This window comes from Schistocerca americana, chromosome 1 (assembly GCF_021461395.2).
Source record: "Schistocerca americana isolate TAMUIC-IGC-003095 chromosome 1, iqSchAmer2.1, whole genome shotgun sequence".
NCBI classification, from domain to species: domain Eukaryota; kingdom Metazoa; phylum Arthropoda; class Insecta; order Orthoptera; family Acrididae; genus Schistocerca; species Schistocerca americana.
In genome coordinates, this window is record NC_060119.1 from 869,453,543 (window position 1) to 869,466,633 (window position 13,091).

At 40.3% G+C, this 13,091-nt stretch overlaps 1 long non-coding RNA gene across 1 annotated transcript in view; it reads left to right on the top strand.

Annotated features, from left to right (window-relative positions):
* The first annotated feature begins 2,903 nt into the window (after positions 1–2,903).
* Positions 2,904–13,091, top strand: part of LOC124613937 — a 33,425-nt gene continuing 23,237 nt past the window's right edge. Inside the window, exons 1-2 of the long non-coding RNA XR_006979660.1 lie at positions 2,904–3,056; positions 3,329–3,386. This is a non-coding gene — a long non-coding RNA (uncharacterized LOC124613937). The remainder of the gene's footprint in view (positions 3,057–3,328; positions 3,387–13,091) is intronic.

A 13,091-nucleotide genomic window follows, 5' to 3' on the forward strand; every position in this document is an offset into this window, starting at 1 on the left:
TTGTGCCCAAATATGACCTGGTTTTTACACCAGCAACAGGTATTTAAATAGAGCTTTGTTTTCATTATACATACATTGAGACTTAGTTGTCACTTTATATTTCCTTTAAGCTTGCTGCAAGACAAATGCTGTCAGCAAAGACATTTGGTTTAATGACCTTTTGTTATGGTTTAGAATTACTGTATTAAGTTTTGCTTCTTCATCTGCACTTTACAAAACTCAGTTTCAACTACTCAGTTGATGAGGCTTCCAGAGCAGTAAAACAAATTTGTATTCTACAGGCATTGTTAGTAGCAAACTGTGCATTATATCAGTTTCTTCACTATTACCACAAAATGCTTTCAAGTCACGATAACTCAGTTGGTCAGATATCATCAAACTTCAGAAAATGATTTTCAGCAGTATCGTCATTTACATTAAACTTCATTGCCAAAAGAATCTTTCTTGATAAAAGTTGATTAGACATACCTATCCATGCAGAAGTTTGAGTAAATGAATTCTACAGATCATAGGCACTTTCCTTGTGCTTGGCATACTCCAAGTAACTGTGTGAAATTCTTTGGGTTATTAGTAACTTACACATCCCATCGTTTTTGCTAACTTCTCCCACAAGAGATTCCTTCTGTACACGTTATTCAGCTGTCGTACTGAGTAGACCCCACCACTTCTGTTTAGGGATTTTCCACAGAACTCAATAATTTCATCTTACATGTTTCAATCCTAAATTTTCAGTGTCTGAAGTTCGTGCCAATCATAGAATGGTATCCTGTACTTCTCTTGAGCCATGACTGTGAATTATGTATCGAATTAATAAGTTTTTCAATTTTTATTTGTTGTACTGTAAAAGATGGCACCTGGGTCCATAATCTGTTTGCTAAGCTAGAAATTACCAGGTATCTAGATAAATATCATCAATTTATTACTTATCGCATTTACAATTACTACCCACAGTGCAATCATGAAGAACAGGTACCGACAAAAGAAAAAACACAGAAAAAATCACGTACAGAAAACAGATGGAAAACAAATCAAAGCATAATTATGAGACCGACGTTACTTCAATCAGCACTCCCTATAGAGGTGCTGCTTCAACATGTTCCATTGACATCTAGTGTGAATCGGCTTAAGTCATTCTGGACATCTTAAAGGCCCGTCCGCACACAACGATCTGTCTGCGCAAATGTCTGCGCACATCACATCTGCGCAGACAGATCGTTGCGTGTGGACAGAAGATTTGCACCAACCTGAGGTGTGTGCAAACCTGGAAGTTGGAGTTGGAGGTTTGAGCGAAACCTCTCAAATCTATGGGTTCAAACCACATCTGCGCAGACAAGTTGGAGCGTGTGGACAGGAGATCGTCGTAAATCTGGCGCGAAAGAGGTGGTTGCTCAGTCTAGTGTTTGTATTTGTGCGCACAGGGCATTAAAATGGCTGATACTCGTCAGTGTTCTCGAGAGTTTGTAAGTGAATTCATTGAAATGTATAGAATCCACCTATGTTCGTGGAAGATTAAAAGTAAAGAATATGGTGACCGAGACATAAAGACAGCAGCATACAATGTTCTAACTGAAAAATTGAAGGGCAGTTGTCACCTCGGCAAACAGAGAAATAGTAATAAAAAAAAATTCGTTGCGAACTGTTTACCGGAAAAAAGTTCAGAAATCTAGAGGATCTGGTGTAGGAGTAGATCAAGTATACCAGCCAACACTATGGTATTTTGATCTGCTTGGCTTTCTTTGTGATCAAGAAACGCCAAGACCAAGCAGGAGTACAATTGAAGATGAAATTGGAGTGCGAGGAAATGGAACACGAGGTAATGTAAACCAATATATTTCACATACGTTTATCAAAAGTTTATTCAAAAGAATATATTTGTGTGCAAACAAAATAGAAAATTAACTGCCATTATAAAAAGAAACATGAATATACTTGTCCATGTTTTACAAAACAAAGTTTATTACGATACTAATCCATCCTGCTATGGAACAGCTCCAGTAGTACTGAAATAATGTTTATATTTATTTCTAACAGTTTTTGTGCTTTCAAACATTTGGCCACTCCTTCAACGTTGCAGGGCGTGCATAATTTCTTCGTCACATCTTTCGCCCAGTTCAAAAGAACATTGGTTGATGTTTTCGCGGTCCAGTGACTCATATGGTGTGTAAAACTGCGGGTTTCTTCTGCGCAAAAAGTTGTGTAAAACAGAGCAAGTTAATACCACAGTGTCAATATTCTCCAGGTTCAAGTTTATAATTTCGCCAGTCGTTAGGTTCGCCCTGCAACTCTCGCAGTAAATTTACGTGAGAAAACTGCTTTCGCTTTAGCAGCCACTGTCTACACCATTTTGACCGCTTTCTCTGTTTCCTGCGGTTGGTCTGAATGTTTTTTGCAACACAAGTTGCGAACATAGACCACAACAGAACTTCATCCATTTCTATATTTCAAAATATCTGAATTAATTTTTTACGTTTACGGGGAGCGTAGTCGCTTGCCACCGATATTTCTTTTCTACACCGACAGATGGCGGGCGAGTAGTAGATTGGGGTTTGTGTCGTGTGAACACACCACATTTGCAGCGATCTTTTGCATGTACATACATCAGCGCCGATGTCTGTGCAGACGTCTGAGCAGACAGGTCGTTGCGTGTGGACCGGGCTTAAGCTTTCATACATTGCATACGTGTTATTTTATGAACACCTAATCACAATATGCTCTACGAAGGTTGTGTATAAAATTACGAAAATTCAAAGGCATCATATGGTTTTTCTATTGTAATAAACTATTTAAACCATGGATACATTATGCTGGCGCCAATTCATAGATATTACGTACAGAAACAGTGTGCTTACATTACTGATGTGTTCTCTTTGTCGTGAAATCTTTGCCCCGATGCTATGTGACAGGTGGTCTGTTTGTATTGAGAGTTCAAGAAGGGAAAGGGTGTGTTTGAGGCGCGGTGGCGAAGTTTTGTTTCCCATGGTCAATAAAGCACGGAGCTATGTGTAATATGTTTGAAAGTCATATTTTATGTGCTCACGACTCATTAATTGCCCCATGTAAGTAAACGATGTGGAACTTTGCTTGATTAGAATTAGGCATGGATTTTCTGTTAACTTCAAATAAAGTTTTTCTACGAACACCTAACTTTTACAAAGCTTTCTTCTTACAAGAATCGCCCTTACAGATCCTGGATTTTGTTCAGGACCACATAATTTAGATAGCTAAAACAATAGGCGGAATATTCGTATGTACAGTTTTGTTTATTATGATTTGGCAATGTATGTGGACTTTGTATCTCTAGCTGGTTGCAAAAATATTTTGTTTACAGCGTGTCATTGCCCTTCGACTCCCAAGAGTCCAATCCGAGTTACTAATTTTTCATATTTGTGAGTATTATTTCAGTTTTCAAGCCTGCTGCATCAGTGTCTGCTGCATGGTGGAGGAATGGGTGCTTGGAAGGGGCATGTGGAATTTATGATAATCGATAAATTATTAGTTGAATGTGGTGCATTTTCGATCTCGAGGAGTGTGTATTCCCTTTCAGCAGTATTCTATGCCCGTGTGTACTTCGTGTGTTCATAGCTGTAGCGTTTCTGTCAAATGAATAGTTTTGTGCATTCAGTTGACAGACTTACATCGAGTGTTGTTTTCGTGCAACAAACAATATTCATGTTGCGCTGACGTAACCAAATGGACTTTTTATGGAGTGTTAGTATCTTATTGAATAGCAGGTTAAAGAGTTCCACAAGAGAAACTTACGTGTGGGCTACATCAGACATACGTGAAAAAACGAAGTTCATCCGTGCTATTGAGACCTCCCAAAGAATTGATTGGGTTTTTCATAATTAGCAGTAAGTATCTTCTTCATTTCTTAATGCCTGGAGATCGAGAATAATACCACTAATGTCATGTTAAGTGAATATTTCTTACAGGTGCTGGGTGTTTAATTTTCTTCTGCGATGAAACTGTTTGTGTGTGTGTGTGTGTGTGTGTGTGTGTGTGTGTGTGTAAAATTTCCCATGTAAGCTGAGAGGAGAAGAATCATGTAGTTGTATTGTATTGGGAGAGAATTATAATTGGCACCGGAAAGAGCTGCTTCTTGGCCTTTCAGTTTGGTGCAAATATTATGCTCTCTGACCTAATACAGTTAGTCTGTTTGGTTCTATTTCAATATGATATAGTATTGACTTCAGTTTTTCTAAAACTGTGTTACTTTATTTAAATTGGCATCAGGATTTGTGTTTCAGTCTAAAATAATTGTAGCAACAAACTTCATACACTGTCTGAAGTCATGTCCTAATAGTGACTTCTTATTTTGCCCATCCTCTAACCTGATGCACAGAATGATACAGTATAAATAATTGTAATATGTCTATTTAAATTTAATAATTTATTGAAAATAAGAACTTAGCTGCCGAGAAGAAAGAAAAAGAAACTTAGTGCATTTGTGCAGTCTGACTCTTTCAAGGAGCAACAAAGATAGGAGGGATCATCAACAAAAGCATTTTACATCCCCAGTTCATATGATGCACCCAGTTAGATTTGTAATATTAGCCAAGAAATTGAATCCCGATGACTCATCACTATTTTTACTGATTTTTGTCATGTAGGTTTATAGCAATATTCTACATTTCAACAGCATCAGTGATTGTGAAAACTGAGGCATTAAGTGAATATCTTAAATCCAAAATGTGCTTTTTTTAAGATTAGAAATAACTCGGGCATTACTCTAATAATTTTTCTGCATCATTTTGTCGCATTTGTCATTACTATGATTACCAGTGATGTTCAAATTTTGAATGTCTTCATACTCTGTGTAATTACAGAGAACCCTCAGTTTTATGTGCTGTGTGCAGCATCCATATGTAACTAATGACTTCGAAGACAAATATGATAAGACTGCAACAAAAACTATTAGAATAATAATCTGTTTTGAACATATCTCCACATGACATGCCAAACTTTCATAAACTGTGGTGGTATTACAGAGGGATCATTACTTGCATGTCTTTCATACAGGCACTTCACACGTCAATAGCCATGCATGTTACAGCACCACTTGTGGGGCCCGCATCTCGTGGTCGTGCGATAGCGTTCTCGCTTCCCACGCCCGGGTTCACAGGTTCGATTCCCGGCGGGGTCAGGGATTTTCTCTGCCTCGTGATGGCTGGGTGTTGTGTGATGTCCTTAGGTTAGTTAGGTTTAAGTAGTTCTAAGTTCTAGCGGACTGATGACCTAAGATGTTAAGTCCCATAGTGCTCAGAGCCATTTGAACCACTTGTGGGACAGGGAGGTGCACCGGTCACAGATTGTATCTGCCTGGCAGGTTAGTGATGTGGGTCAGTGTCCCAGCCAGCCTGGATGTGGTTTTTAGGTGGTTCCTACATCCCATTAGGTTAATTCCGGGCTGGTACCTGAGTCCTGCATCAGTTACATAAGTTGCTAATATTTAAAAAAACTCGCTTTCACATGAATAATACCACACATAGACAGTTGCGGTACATTTACTCCATCCCGGGGATTATGGGTTGGCAATAGGAAGTGCATCCAGCCACCTCTTAAATTAACCCTGCTAAATCCGTTAAAAACCATGCCAACCCTGTGCCAATGTGAGACAAAGGCACAACAAAAAAAAACAGAAAAAAGGCTTTAACACACAGTCACTGTTGCAGAGATTGTCATATGAATGAAATAATGTTTTGCATGGCCTGTTGTTATTTGGTACGTAACAGTTTAAATGTATAACATGCCTCATTGTCAAGCTAATATGCCATTATTGTTAGTGCATCTGACAGACAGATGCCAGGTAATACAATAGTGAAACATACAGCTGTACCATAGCCTTCTTTCGGATGCTCTTAAGCAACCTTGTATGTTTATGTGGCAGGTAATTATTATTATTATTCACATTCTCAAAGAGAATCAGTGGTTCAGTCTCTGCCCAGAATTCCTGTCAGTAACTAAGTTCCTGTGTTTGGCATTTGTGGTGCCTAATTGGGAAGAGTAATTTTTGTACAGAAATGTCGGGATATTGGTTGCCCACATTTCAGGCTTCACTCTATACATTTTGCTGCAGTGTGTGTTATATTGTGAAAACTGGCATAGACCTTTCTTTTCATGTAGGATAGGGTCTCACATGTGGAAGTTGATGTTCAGGTAAATGGGTGGTAGACTGTAGCTTTCAGACATTATTTCTGGTTCTGCGTCATTTATTGTCAGCATCCAGTTAGTCAGATTTTATCTTTTCCTCAACATCTACGCGTTTCCTTTGCACTAGCATTGGTGTTTGTCATAAATCATTTCTTTCAAAAAAAAAAAAAAAAAAAAAAAGAAAGAAAAAAAAAAACTGCAGCACTATGATGTTCATAAATTACACATAGAACTTCAGAGTGAATTTTGACTTGGTAGTGGAGTGGATATAAGATTAACGTCAACAAAAGCAAAACAAGGATAATGGAATGTAGTCTAATTAAGTCAGGTGATGCTGAGGGAATTAGATTAGGAAATGAGGCACTTAAAGTAGTAAAGGAGTTTTGCTATTTGGGGAGCAAAATAACTGATGATGGTCGAAGTAGAGAGGATATAAAATGTAGGCTGGCAATGGCAAGGAAAGCGTTTCTGAAGAAGAGAAATTTGTTAGCATCGAGTATAGATTTAAGTGTTAGGAAGTTGTTTCTGAAAGTATTTGTATGGAGTGTAGCCATGTATGGAAGTGAAACATGGACGATAAATAGTTTGGACAAGAAGAGAATAGAAGCTTTCGAAATGTGGTGCTACGGATGAATGCTGAAGATTAGATGGGTAGATCACATAACTAATGATGAAGTATTGAATAAGATTGGGGAGAAGAGAAGTTTGTGGCACAACTTGACCTGAAGAAGGGATCGGTTGGTAGGACATGTTCTGAGGCATCAAGGGATCACCAATTTAGTATTGGAGGGCAGCGTGGAGGGTAAAAATCGTAGAGGGAGACCAAGAGATGAATACACTAAGCAGATTCAGAAGGATGTAGGTTGCAGTAGGTACTGGGAGATGAAAAAGCTTGCTCAGGATAGAGTAGCATGGAGAGCTGCATCAAACCAATCTCAGGACTGAAGACCACAACAACAACAACAGTGGAGTGTGTGCTGTTATGAACCTTCTTGGCAGATTAAAAATATGTGCCAGATCGTGACTTGAACCTGGCGCCTTTGCCATTCACAGGCAAGTTCTCAACCAGCTGAGCTACCCAAGTACAACTCACAGATTTACTTCTGCCAGTATCTCATCTCCAATCTTCTAAATTTCACAAAAGTTCTCCTGGAAAACTTTCAGGACTAGAACTCCTGAAAGAAAGGATATTGCAGAGACATGGCTTAGTCACTGCCGTGTCAGATGTTTCCAGAATTTTTTTCTCTGCAGCAGTGTGTGTGTACTGATATGAAACTTTTCGATGGATTAAAGTTGTGTGCCAGACTGAGACTCAAGCTCAGGACCTGAGGAGATGAGGAACTGGACATAAAGCTGTGAGGACAGATCATGAGTTGTGTTTGGGTAGCTAATGTGGTCAGCACTTGCTCGTGAAAGGAAAAGGTCCAAGGTTCAAATCCTGGTCTGGCACACATTCATCCACCAGGGAGTTTCATATCAGCGCACACTCTGCTGCAGAGTGAAAATTTGTTCTGGAAACCTCTGCCAAACTGTGGCTAACCCATGTCTCCATAATATCCTTTCTTGCAGGAATGCTAATGCTGCCAGTTACAATGGGAAACTTCTGTGGAGTTTGAGGTTAAGAAGGCAGGAGATGAGGTACTGACGGAAGTAAAGTTGTGAGGATGGGTCATGAGTCACACCTGCCGCCAAAAAGCATTGGGACCAGGTTTGAGTCCTGGTTTGGCACTCAACTTTAAGCTGCAAGGAAGTTACATTCAGAGTTGCTCAGTGGGGACTTTCCATTTAATTTACTCTGAGTAGCTCATGTTTTTATTAAGTTCTGGTGCTGTTTTAATACAGTGGCGCTGTTCATGGCTTGTATTGAGGGCAAATGTCCACCATAACTTAGATGTTTCATGGTGTCCATATTATGGCTTTAGACAAATTCTGGGATGGTCCTGTAAGCAGGCCATAATGAATTCTGTCTGAAATCTTTTGTTCAGTTGAGCTACTGAGAGACCCCTAACCACCTCAGTGTGAATATGACGTTTCACTTTTATTTGCCTTCTTTGTTGCTATTGTTTGGGTTTTAACTCCTGCATTCCCTCTAATTTTCAGTGGGAGAAACTTTTTTCAAGACATAAATAAAGTACTTGCAGTTGATGATAGTCCTTCATGGGAAGTGGGGAATGTAAGAGAGAAGTAGTGATAGAGATCAGCTATATCTGCTACAACAGAAAGATGTAAATATCAAGTATGAAGCTGCAGTAGAGCTGTTCAGCACATTATAGGGAAATCACATAAATGAAGTAAAGATATTTTAACCCATTAAGTAGCAGGCCTATGAGTACTGCATCTCCGTACAAGTCATCGTCACATTTAGGGAAAGATAGTGTTTTTAGAAATGGGAAATTAACTGAACAGTGTTTCTGATTTGAATTTGTATCTTCCAAAACTGAACATGCTTGGCAGTAAAAGAGTGATCTGCAATCTGTTTACATAGAAAAAACATATTTTCAGTCAGTCATAATTTATTATTTGAGTTTACTAGTTTCAGACACTGTCACCCAACTCCAGATCATATTCATAGTTACACAGTTACCAGCCTTACAGTATTATTTTGTAAATATGAGTATGATTTGTGGATGAGCAATAGTATCAGAGACAGGTAATCATGAAATAATAAAAAGCAACTGACAGACTAAAAAAGGTGTTTCAGAAAAAACCCTTTCATTATGCTGTGTCATAGGACGACCGCTACACTGTTATCTGAGTGTACTGTAAAAAACCTTGTGTCCAGATGTTTTTCGTTTAAAACACAAAAAAAATATTCAGCAAATAATGTGTTGAAATTGTGTTCGAAAAAGTTTATAAAAATTTAAAAAAATAAACCCATGGTTAATCAGCTTTCTCTTTTTCCCCAAATTTCACAACTTTGATAATTTTACCAAAATATATTTAGTTTAATGAAGCTTGTTCCTGCTGATCATGGGAAATAAAAACAGTGTTTTGAAATTTGATCTTCAATCATATGCAGGTATTTCGCAAATGAAAAAAAAACTCATACACATACTCTGGACGTGTGGTTTTTTCCTGGGAACCTTATTTTTTGTTTTGGGATTAAAGTGGGAAAGTTGGGCTTATTGATATGCGTAACATGTATTGCAACTACATGGAAAGAATGGTTCTGTCTATATTCTCAGGTAATACATGTGTAATAGATGCTGAAATGTCAAGTAAAAGCTACAGATCAGGTGTTGTAGTCGTAAATAAAATTGTATTTGAGGGATATTAATGTGTATTGGCGCACTTTTCCTGTGCTTCCTTGTTTCGCCCTTCTATTTTATTTTTGGGTAGACTTGAAGACTGTGTAACATATAAACATCGCCGAAATTTGTATTACAGTTAACACATTCAAATTGTACACTGGTTACTCGCGATGCTGGCATCCAGTACACGGTAACTTATTTGCAGGTATTGTTCATGTTTCCATGTCATTTGAAGGCTTTGGATCTGTGCAAGACTCAAACACGCTTCACTGAAGACGTTTTTTTGTCGCGAAATCAAAAATATCTGGAGAAATGCTGTAGGTGATGCTGCAGTTAGTAGCCTAAAAAGTTTTATCCTGTTTTACCAAGCAAGTCTGCTAAACATTGTGAAAGTTAGTCATACCATAACAGGTTTATAGCCTGGGTGGCCGAGCTGTCTTCTTGAGCATTGCCCTTAAAGCAGTATCACGCGCTCAGATGTTACGCATGCAGCTGATTAAACGAAAGTCCATAAATTCCGCGAAAATTACTGAAATTGACCTTTGCAGTTTATTCCTTACAGAACGTTTGAAGCACTGCGTTTGAGAAAGACACTCCATCATTTTTTATCGGATCTTTTGTTAACTGTTTCCTGATATGGGTATCTTCTTGGTCTTATTTTAGAGATAGACGAAACTTGCTAAATATCTGAACGATAACTGAGAGAAGGCTAACTTTTGTTCAAACTAACATGGCTCTGGGTTGGTGCAATCCCGAAGTCTGAACGCTACAACTCTTTAATTTGGAAAGTTGAATACGAATGTCCTCGGCCACCACGATGTGAGTCTCTTACGTTTTACACCTAAATGATTTCTAGCGGATTTCGAAATTACACTACTGGCCATTAAAAATTGCTACACCACGAAGATGATGTGCTACAGAGGCGAAATTTAACCGACAGGAAGAAGATGCTGTGATATGCAAGTGATTAGCTTTTCAGATCATTCACACAAGGCTGGCGCCGGTGATGACACCTACAACGTGCTGACATGAGGAAAGTTTCCAACCGATTTCTATACACAAACGGCAGTTGACCGGCGCTGCCTGGTGAAACGTTGTTGTGAAGCCTCGTGTAATGAGGAGAAATACGTACCATCATGCTTCCGACTTTGATACAGGTCGGATTGTAGCCTATCGCGATTGCGGTTTATCGTATCGCGACATTGCTGCTCGCGTTGGTCGAGATCCAATGACTCTTGGCAGAATATAGAATCGGTGGGTTCAGAAGGGTAATACGGAACGCCGTGCTGGATCCCAACCGCCTCGTATCACTAGCAGTCGAGATGACAGGCATCTTATCCGCATGGCTGTAACGGATCCTGCAGCCACGTCTCGATCCCTGAGTCAACAGATGGGGACGTTTGCAAGAAAACAACCATCTACACGAACAGTTCGACGATGTTTGCAGCAGCATGGACTATCAGCTCGGAGACCATGGCTGCGGTTTTACCCTTGACGCTGCATCACAGACAGGAGCGCCTGCGATGGCGTACTCAACGACGAACCTGGGTGAACGAATGGCAAAACGTCATTTTTTTCGGATGAATCCAGGTTCTGTTTACAGCATCATAATGGTCGCATCTGTGTGTGGCGACATCGCGGTGAACGCACATTGGAAGCGTGTATTCGTCATCGACATACTGGCGTATCACCCGGCGTGATGGTATGGGGTGCCATTGGTTACACGTCTCGATCATCTATTGTTCGCATTGACGGCACTTTGAACAGTGGACGTTACATTTCAGATGTGTTACGACCTGTAGCTCTACCCTTCATTCGATCCCTGCGAAACCCTACATTTGAGCAGGATAATGCACGACCACATGTTGCAGGTCCTGTACGGGCCTTTCTGGATACAGAAAATATTCGAATGCTGCCCTGGCCAGCACATTCTCCAGATCTCTCACCAATTGGAAACGTCTGGTCAATGGTGGCCGAGCAACTGGCTCGTCACAATACGCCAGTCACTACTCTTGATGAACTGTGGTATCGTGTTGAAGCTGCATGGGCAGCTGTACCTGTACACGCCATCCAAGCTTTGTTTGACTCAATGCCCAGGCGTATCAAGGCCGTTATTAGGGTCAGAGGTGGTTGTTCTGGGTACTGATTTCACAGGATCTATGCACCCAAACTGCGTAAAAATGTAATCACATGTCATTTCTAGTATAATGTATTTGTCCAATGAATACCCGTTTATCATCTGCATTTCTTCTTGGCGTAGGAATTTTAGTGGCCAGTAGTGTACTTCAGTCAGATGTCGGCTTGACTCTGTCATTAGGGTATCAACGGGTCCCATCCACCGCGACTGCGTCAATGCAGCGCGACAACTTGAATGGCAAATGCAGAACATTGTATTCTGAAATTGATTACAGCGTACGGCAACATGTGATTGTCGTACCTCGTAAGCTGTCGCCTTTCGCGTGTGCTATTATACGGTCACAAATACTGCTAGTTGTATCTTCACGTTCTATTGTAAACGCATGAGTCGTTATTACACTGTGTAATCGTGTGTACGGGTCTGGATAGAAAGACATGGGGGGAGGGGAGGGGAGGAGAATCATCGGACCGAGAAACCGCAGACGCACAGCTGTGCTTGCACAAATCAAATCAATCTATAGAACTTGTGGTGGGATATCAGCACCACGGGAGAATAACAATTTTTAGTCTCATGTCGGCAATGAGTGGCACTAAGATCGCCCTCTAGGAATATCGTTCCACTACTTCAAGGAGGCCAACAGAAAAAGTTTGTAAAGATCAAGAAGTACTTTGAAGAAAAAGTCATACAGAACGAAACTTGTTATAGAACAACATTTAGAAGAAGATAACACAGTATTTAGTGTTCCCACTAGGCGGAAACAGCGGCCGAGGAGGAGGGGAAAAAAGGCAGGAAAAATGAACGAGAGAAAATGAATATTGGCGCTAGAGTAGGCTGAAGAAATGAAGGCAGAAACAGCAACCAGTTGCGAGAGTTCTCTTGAAATTATCTTCCCGTGAGCTAGCTATCTCCCCATGAGCTAGCTTGCAAGCCTGTGGGAGTTCATACTCAGATGGTGATATTTTCAGAAAATTGTAGCTCGTTAGCTCTGTGAATAGTTTGTGTTGGACTACAAGCCCATAGTCGGGGGGGGGGGGGGGGGGGGGGCGTTCGATCTGCAGTGAGTCTAAGGACGTTTCTGTCTCTTATAGCTTCTTTTACGTCTGGCCGTGATTTGTCTGCGTGAAAAATGGTGTGTTACTTAGCCGGTTCTAAGTCTACAGTAAAGTTGGTTCGGCAGTGGGGGACAGGGAAGGCATACCACTTTCAAGAGGACCACGTCTACTGGAGCACTGCATTGTTCAAACCAACCTTAGCTTCACATTTCTGGTAGAACTATGTGCATACTGTCACCGAGGTAGTGACCATGTCCTAGAAACAAGAAATGCATCCGGAACACCCGTGGTTCACTCGCTGTATAGGAAAATGGTTTCAGGCACACGACAGTGAAATCCCTTAACACTGTCCCCTCCATATCCGACGCATACCATATTATACCATATATGTCGTACACATTACAACATCATCGAGCTCCAAGTTTTAACTAATAACCCAATACTTAGTGGCTTACAGCAATTGCGTGACGTCTTCGTGAACACCTAGTCTCATCGTCCTTT